The sequence below is a fragment of the Choloepus didactylus genome, chromosome 7, assembly GCF_015220235.1.
Source record: "Choloepus didactylus isolate mChoDid1 chromosome 7, mChoDid1.pri, whole genome shotgun sequence".
NCBI classification, from domain to species: domain Eukaryota; kingdom Metazoa; phylum Chordata; class Mammalia; order Pilosa; family Megalonychidae; genus Choloepus; species Choloepus didactylus.
Genome location: NC_051313.1, coordinates 101,916,614 through 101,926,112, shown reverse-complemented (window position 1 = coordinate 101,926,112; position 9,499 = coordinate 101,916,614). Strand labels below are relative to the sequence as shown.

The 9,499-nt window shown below is 37.4% G+C and overlaps 1 non-coding gene across 1 annotated transcript; it reads right to left on the bottom strand.

Moving 5' to 3' along the window:
* Positions 1-9,056: 9,056 nt before the first annotated feature.
* Positions 9,057-9,135, bottom strand: TRNAI-GAU. Its single transcript has one exon. It is a non-coding gene; the product is annotated as a tRNA-Ile (tRNA).
* Between the last annotated feature and the right edge of the window lie 364 nt (positions 9,136-9,499).

Here is a 9,499-nt window from a genome sequence, read left to right as displayed (position 1 = left end):
AACTCAGAATTGAATCTTAGAACATAACCTAATGTGGACATAATAGTTGTAATAGTCCCTAGATTGTAAGCTCTTACAGCAGTTAACTCTATCCCTGAATTGTAAGGCCTATCTCTAAACTTTGAGATGCTGATCCCCTAGCGTATAACCTGATTGGCCTCTGGAACAATGCATATCTCTGAGACACCTGAAACTCAGAGCTAGAGCTTGGTAGATATGAATGTCAGTATTAGTGCATACAGCCACTGTCAAAAAAAAAAAAAAAAAAAAGCTGAAAAAGAGCCCAGACTTCAATTAGTGATATGAATGAAGCAGGTCTGGTTAAGACCAGGGCAAGCCAGGCCAAAGGGTAAAGGTTGAAACTGATTGTGTTTTAAAACTTCAACTTCCATATGAGACCAAGGGAAGAGATATCTATTTGGTACAGATTCTAAATTTTCTAAATGGTACAACTCTACAGTTGATTTGTTCAAACACCACAATTGCATGGAACTTTGAATAGGAAGTGAGATACAGTAGGTTAGTATAGGCTGGAGTGAAATAGTGACACATCCCAGAGTAATTTGGGCAGATAATAAAAAATATATTTACAGCCTTGACATCCTCACCTGGACTGGTGTTGATGTTGTCACAAACATTGGGACTGGTGGTTTGATGTGCTGAGCCCTCGAGCATGGGACTTGCCCTTATGAAGCTCATTACCACAAAGGAGAGTCTAAACTTGCATGCAATGGTGCCTAAGAGTCTCCCCCTGAGTACCTCTTTGTTGCTCAGATGTGGCCCTCTCTCTCTCTAACTGAGCCACCTCGACAGGTGAACTCACTGCCCTCCCCCCTACGTGGGACCCGACTCCCAGGGGTGTAAATCTCCCTGGCAATGCAGAATATGACTCCCGGGGATGAATGTGGACCTGGCATCGTGGGACTGAGAGTATCTTCTTGACCACAAGGGGGATGCAAAATGAGACGAAATAGTTTCAGTGGCTGAGAGATTTCAAATGGAGTCGAGAGGTCACTCTGGTGGACATTCTTATGCACTATATAGATAACACCTCTTAGGCTTTAATGTATTGGAATAGCTAGAAGTAAATACCTGAAGCTACCAAACTCCAACCCAGCAGTCTGGACTCCTGAAGACAATTATACAATAATGTAGATTACAAGGGGTGACAGTGTGATTGTGAAGACCTTGTGGATCACACCCCCTTTATCTAGTGTATGGATGAGTAGAAAAATGGGGATAAAAACTAAAGGACAAATGGGGTGGGATGGGGGATGATTTGGGTGTTCTTTTTTCACTTTTATTTTTTATTCTTGTTCTGGTTCTTTCTGATGTAAGGAAAATGTTCAGAGATAGATTGTGGTGATGAATGCATAACTATGCTATCATACTGTGAACAGTGGATTGTATACCATGGATGATTGTATGGTGTGTGAATGTATTTCAATAAAACTGAATTTAATAAAAAAAAAATACAAATGGGAGAGATGTGGGATTCTGTGCCCTGAAGGCCATGAAAAATTAGTTTTCGTTCTTAACCTGGGGACAGGAATAGTCATTTTTGTATATATAATTTCTCCAAACTTCTCTTTCTAAATTTACTGGCACTGTTAATTTAGCTTCTGGGTCCCTGAGCCCTGTTTCTCTTCTTTATTCATTTCAGTCTTGCCTATCCTTGAACTTTTTTCTTTATATTAATCCTTCCATCAGTGGAGATAATATGTGTATGAGTGATTTTAATAAGGAAATAGTTAAACTTAATGAGGATATGAGTAAAACTCTTGAGATGAAAATGAGAATTTTGGATTACTTGCCCTGTATATTGATAAGATAATATAGTATTAATTCTTTATTATTTATCTGTGTCAAAAACATTCCATTATTGAGGAGTTGTTCCAAATTAAAGGAAGTAAAAAGGACATGAAAACTGAAAGTAATGCATAATCCAGGAGTTTCTGTTATTATAAGGAACATTTTTGGTACAAGTAGCAAAATATGAATAAGGTCTGCAGATTAGATAATAACCTCGTGTCAATGTTAATATCCTGATTTTTGAAAAACTTACTCTGGTTATGTGAGAGAATGTTCTTGCTTATTCACATGGAATAAGTATACATACGGAAGCACTTAAGAATAAAAGGATATGTCTGCAATATACTCAAAACAGTTCAGAAAAAATAAAATTTATGTAAATATAAATATATATACATATATGAAGAGAGAGAGAGAGAAAGAGAGCAAACAGATGTGAAATGTTGCCATTTGGAGAATCTGGAAGGAGAGTATTGGTAATTCTTTTTATATTCTTGGAATTTTTCTAAAAGACTGAAATTAAGTCAAAATAAAAAAAAATTTAAAATATCTTTTGTTGACTTCTTTCTTATGAAAAGGAAGATGTGCTCTTCTTCATTCTACTCACCTCTGTGGGACTCCAAGTTCCATATAAGATGCTGTCATTCCTCTATGATTGTGTCTTCTGTGACTCTCTTTCCCATTCCAAAATCTCGTAAGGTGGTCAAGCTAAATCTTCTTATAATTTTCCATGTTTCACCATAAGAAAAAACAATTCCTTACAATTGAAGAAAGTGTTGTAAAATTATTGCCTCCACCTCTTTCTCCAAGCCAACTCGGCAAATTAACTCATGACCCTCTGCCCTATATGGGACATGACTCCCAGGGGTTTGGGTCTCCCTGGCAATGAGGGCAATGAGCCTGGCTCTGGCATCGTGGGATTGAGAAAGCCTTCTTCACCAAAAGGGGGAAAAGAAAGGAAACAAAATAAAGTTTCGGTGGCTAAGAGATTTCATATTGAGTCAAGAGGTCAATTTGGAGGTTATTCTTAAGCATTACATAAATATTCCTTTTTAGTTTCTAGTGTATTAGAAGAGCTAGAAGGAAATACCTGAATCATTGAATTATAAGCCAGTAGACTTGATTCTTGATGATGATTGTATAATTGTATAGCTTTTATCTTGTGAATGTGTGATAATGAAAACCTTGTGACTGACACTCTTTTTAACCAGTGTATGGGCAGATGAGTAATAAAATAATGACAAAAATATATAAATAATAGGGGGTACAAGGGGTATGGAATGGTTTGGGTGCTCTTTTTTTTAATTTTTATTTTAGAGAAATGAAAATGTTCTAAAATTGATTGTGGTGATGAATGCACAACTAAATGATGATACTGTGAGTCACTGTTTGCACGCTTTGGATGGATTATATGGTGTGTGAGTATATCTCAATAAAATTGCATTTAAAAAATTATTGCCTCCAAGATTTCAAAATTTAATTTACCAAGAATTGCTTGTTAATATACCAAGATACTCAATTCTTGAGTATCTACTACATGCTTCCATCATGATAAGTGTGGTTAAGGAATTGGTGAGCAATGGAAAATGAAGTCTCTTGTCAGGGAAAATGCAGCCTAGTAGATACAAGACTATCCAAGTAAACAGTTAGAAATAAGTAATTACCAAGGGGTTTAATTAGACTTCCATATTAGTGCTATAAATACTAATTTCTGGAGCCATATTGTAGCACATAGTTGGTGCTCAATAAATATTTATTGAATGAATGGCTATGAATTTGTGAATGACTAAAGGAAACAGAAACATTAGTGTGGTCTATATAGACCAGGCAAGGGAAGTTCCTTAGAAGAGTTGGGGCATATGCTAATACTTCTAGAAAAATAAGGAAAGAAAGGCTTGCCAAGGGCGCTCACATCTTTCAGTGGTGGAATCTGTGGTGACTGTGGTATTGTATTCCTTGTGTTTTAGTTCTTAGCCCAGCCTTTCCTCTAAAAGTATGTTCCCCCATTTTTCTATGGAGGCGTAGAGACAGGAGAGGAATCTCTGGGTTTGATTGATAACCAGAAATAGGAAACTAGAATAGATAAAAGCAATTTGGGTATTAAAAACAGGGAGTTCCAGTCTTGCTAGTCTCAACATGAAATCTAAAACACAGGGGTAGTATTTCTAGAATTGCTGCTGCCACCTTCCTTAGTTAGGCCTTTCTTTGAAACAGTACTAGTGAAAGGTTAGATTCTGCTTGCATCAGATTATTATAGTAATATAACATTATTCACTCCATGGATCCTGTACCACATGAAACTCCTTCATATTAAATTTGTGACTCTTCAGACTATCTCATTTTTGTATTTTAAATTTCATATTTTAGAATAGACTATTAGAATATTATAGTCCACAGAGAATAGTGATAGCCCAGTGTTCATGTAATTGTGAAGAACGTAGTTTAGCACCATGAAGAATTGGACTTTTAAAAAATATTGGCCCCAAAGTTCTAAATATATTTGCTATCCAGCAAAATAATTAATTATTTTTAGGGTGAAGTAACTAAGACTCCAAAATGGTTTAATGAGTAACAAAAGCATTATTAAATTTTTCTTTTGTTTATAAAAAACTGTTCCAAAGTATCTAGACAGTAAGAGAATAAATTTCTGTTGTTTTAAGAAAAGAAAATTGATCTAAAGTAGATTTATACTTCTTTGAAGGGTTCTGAGTTACTAGATTGGTGGAAAAATGCAGTCATTTTCCACTTTGATCAATACTTCCTCTGGCTAGTTAAGTTGCTTAGAAAAAGGCTGCTTGGGGAAGAATGTATTAGATTCAGTATATATAAATATTAGAAAAATAATTTTGAATGCAATCATAAAATCAGTCAGTAATATTTGATGTATTGTGGAAAGTATTCAGAAATACCAGAGGCAGGAGGATGCCCCAAATTTTTGAAAAAATTAAATGAATCCTGGAATCCACAGACCAAGTAGTTTGTACGAATTGTTGCTCCTCAACGCTGATTTCATTAGATGTTAATGCAAATTTCAAGAAAAAGAAATATTCCAAGGACAGGCAAATAAGTGTGGAAGAGTGAATTGAATCTATTTAAACAGGCTTTTGGTTTTCCCTCAGAGGCTTTAATATGTTAATGTTCAACATGAGTCCAAAGAGAGCCTGTAATATACAGCATTTCTCAAATTCACTTCACTGCCACTACTTTGTCTCCTAAATTTTCTACTAACATCTCATGGAACTAGTTTTTTGAAGACTATAGTGTAGAAAATACCTTGTAACAAGGTTTTTGTGGCACCAAAAGGTTTTTGTAGTAGAAGTCAATATTAGTTCATTAAAAATATTAAAATGAAATCATTCCCATTTTTTATGTTATTAGATTACTAGAGTGCCACAAATGTAGTATATCTGTATTTCATCCAGGCATTTAGCAGACTCATGAGCAGATGAAAATGTGATATGCTCAGTATATTTATAGCCCCAAAGTGTATTGTTTAAAGGATCTATGTCGGACAGACATTAAACCGTGAGTTTTTAAGCTGATGGCACCATCCCTCTTGTCTTTGTATCTCCCTGGCTTCGAACATTATGCTATTCACCCAATAGGAGGTTAATAACTGTTTTATAAAAGAAGCAATTATTATGCTTTATGAGAATAAGACAACAAATCCTAAATTTTCATCTAAGTCATTCCTTGCTTCATTGAGTTAATCATTGGATTCAAAAACATTTGTGTAATATACATGGATGAAGCAAAAATTAAACCATGAAAGGCATTAAGCAAGAGAATAAGTGCAATTGATTTCATAATTTTAACCTTGGGAATATATTTTAATTTTAGAGTTTCTTACCTTTTCCTTCAAAAAGCCTTTCAAATGTAGGCACTTTAGGTCATTCTGCAAATTAATCACCATTATTAATCAGGGCATCTTTCACTGTGTCGAATCCAGAGAGCACCACTACCTTCCTTGGCCCCATGGCCCCATCTGAATGCTGTATATGGAGCCATATTTCTGAGAAAGCTCAAATATGTGTGTGTGTGTGTGTGTGTGTGTGTGTGTGTGTGTGTGTGTGTATGGAGAGAGAGAGAGAAGCAATTTAAACGTCAATCTGTAGTAAAAAGTAGACTGGATCTTGATCTTTGGTAATTTAGTTAGTTCCAACAAACTAACAAGTTTTATGACCTTATAAAATGAGAATATTGGACTAGTTCACTAAGGATAATCCTGTGCTTTCTACACCTGTTTGAGCCATAACAATTATGATCATCAATTGATTGTCCTTATGCTCCTTTCTGTTTGAGATTTCAGAGCAAAAGGGATCTGACATTATGAAATTAATCCCTAGTTTCTCCCTATTGCATTTTTGTTTCGTCTCAGAAAATGTCCACCGAGGGCTCCAGGGAGACAGAACTCTTCCTGTCCACCACACTGACCACCTGACTTCCACACTCATGCCATTTCACTTGTGAGGCAATGATCCATGGCCAGAGGAGCCCCAAGTTAGTTCTGGGTTACTGTGTGACACTTCTTACTGCAAAACTTTTCTGTTTACTGTGAAAATTAAAAAATAACAAGAGCCAACATTCATTGCTTGCTGAATAGTCCCAGCACCAATATCTCTTTCAATACACATTAAAAAGCAGTGACACAGATACTACTGTCATCTTCATTGTATAGGCAAGGTACTGTGGCTTCAAGTAGCCACATATCTAATAAGTGATAATGCTCTCAGCAAGGGATTCACATTCAAGCTAGCTGGCTGAAGAGCCTGTGGTGTTCACCTGACTGTGAGATACACGTGGAAGATGAGATGGGGGCTTCTAATTCTTCTTTGTCTAAGCAATTTGACCTTGCACAGAAAACCACATTAGAATTGCAACAGGGAGCAGCAGATAAGGGCTCAATGACATAGGAAGTAATATAATTAAGATTAAAGTTACAGGGCAGTGAAAGTTAAAAATGGCATTTGAGGCTATAAGGACAGAGTTTTTCAGGTGAGAACTACTGTATGTAATGTAGATAATATAGGCATGTGTTAGGTAAAGCAAAAAATTCACAAAAACTGGTAAGTGGAGATGGGTGGAAAAGGGGAAAAAGACATTTCATAAGTGGAATTAGCAAAGAACAAAGGCATGGTGTAAAGATAAGAAAGAATAAGGAGTAAACAGGAAACAGTTTAGGCTGGTTAATATGTAAGGCAATGAATGACCAAAGTGCTATCAGATCAAAAGTGGTTGGGGCATGCACAATTAGGTGGAGAACCCTGATGAAAGAAGGTATTGTTCTTCAGAAGAATTTAACTCTGTTATATGACCTCTGGATGTAGGAGAAAGAGCCCTGAAGGAGTATCTGAAGACCAAAAATCTCAAGTCCTGGTTTCTAGTTACTAATAAGTTCCTTAATCGCTTTGAGTCACACATCTATAAATTGGGGAGAAAAAATATCATTACTACCTACCTCCTAGGGTGATTGTGAGGAGTAAATGAAATCCTTGCAGTCCTTCGTAAAATAAAAAGTGCACTACAAATGTAAAGCATTATCATATTGCCTACTGTGGTAAAGTAATGATTTCTCTTCAGTGTATCTCCCTTTAGGATTTTCAAATTAAAAAGTGTGCACTTTAAAACTTAAAAAATTGAAATTTACGATGAAATGTCAATTTTATGATTATAAATACTCTCTCTCTCTCTCTCTCTCTATCTGTCATCTATGTTACCCTCAAATCAAGAACTATACAATCTTTGAAGTAGAACATTCAATCTGAATTCAGAGAAATTCAGTCTATTACTTGGCCCAGCCCTATAAGTTTACAAATGAGGAAATAAAGGCAGAGACTAAATTTTTATGTAAATTCACATGGATAATTAATGGTAGACTCAGAATTAAATTCTGTATCTCAATTTCCGGGGCCATGCTCTTGGTTATGCCTTTTGTACACACACTTTTGAGTGGTTAACTAGAAGTCTTTAGAATAAGACCATTATCACAATTCAGTTCCTTTCTGGTAGGGTGACTATAAAAAATATAATTAAAAAATGGATCAGGTAAAAGTTACAGATCATAAATATTTCAGGACATAATTCCAATTTAAATAAAAGAATCACATTTGCTATTATTTTTATATGTGCAAATTGGAAAACCACTAAAATTAAAGCATCTCTATTAATTTTTAATCCAATGTAATTACCTCATTACACATATATGATTCAGTTGTAAATACATGCATGTTAATAAGCCCATGGGGGCAACAATGATTTAGAAAATTATAAACACATATGAAATGAACATTTAATTATTTATTTTTACCTCAAGCATGGTTTGATATGGCCTCTTCAGATTGAGGATGTGCAGATTTCCAATAATTGACAAAGGTCTGGGTCCTGGAAGAAAATGTTGCTTGGAAACTTTAACCATGAAGATTCTAACATTTAAAATAAAAATAAGGCTTATGCTCAGAATTGGAAGTATGGCAGAAGTGTCAAACCCACTCATTGTCTTTAAGTAGAAATATTATTAAAACAATAGGGAGCTTTGTGATTGCAAGGATACAGAATCAGCAGCTTCCAAACAAACTGAAGACCCAAGGGTGTTGTTAATGTTTGCTCTACCCTATAGGCTACCATCTATTTTATAATTAAAACAAATCAAGCCTTTTACTGTATGCTGGCCTTATTTGAGCTCCCTTCCCATTTTTCCCTTTTCATTTCTTAGTTCCATTGTTCGTTTTATACACTAAAACCAGGAGGGATTTTTTTCATGTAAAACAGGGATTAGTCTTGTGTGGGGAGCCGCTTTCCGGGTTAGGGCCTAGTGGACACGCCGCGACCTGCTCCAGAGTAGCCCCCGCCCATCGTTTGAGCCAAGATGGCGCCCGTATCCTGCTTCCGCATATGACGCATGAGGCAGCGGTTGCTGCTAGCCTATTGTACACGCTTGCGTACTGCCAGCACATTGGTTGTAACTATTGTATATAAGAAATTACCCGGGCTAGCCTCGGGGAGACAGCCCACAGGGAGCCGTGCCTGACGGCCGCATAGAGGTTGTTCTCCCACGGGGTATAGGGCCTCGTGTGGAATATGTAACAGAGAAAATTTTCTTCCTGGCTCCAGTAAAAGGCTTGCATTCACTGCCATTGCGTACCTCAAGTGTCAGTTTGTCTGCGTCTCTCCCTCTTTCCCTCTGTTCTCCTTGCCGGCCGAGGACAGGACGCGCGGGACCGAGCGAGAAGGCGCCGGACAAGTGGTGGCCCGTACGGGGATCGAACCCGCGACCTTGGCGTTATCAGCACCAAGCTCTAACCAACTGAGCTAACCGTACGGGGCACATACCTTTCGCCTCGCTCCTTTTTCACTGCAGCGGACTTCCCGCGCCTGATCAGCGCGAGAAGGTGAGTGTTTCTTTTACGTGAGAGTCAGGGCCCGTGGGTTCTCAGGCGGTCCCGGGGACTCGGAAGAGCTCTCCGAGTGGTTAAAGTACAGCGCCGACTGCAAGCATGGGGCAGTCTGGAAGTTCGCCTTTATTGGCTCCTTTAAAAACCCTCCTGAAGCAGAGGGGTATCTCAGTTAAGAAAAGCTCCCTACAGAGGTTTCTCGATGATGTTGAAACTTTTGCCCCTTGGTTTCCCTCCACCGGCAGCCTCAGTCTGCCCTCTTGGCTGAAGCTTGGTCACGATATAGACCGGGCGCG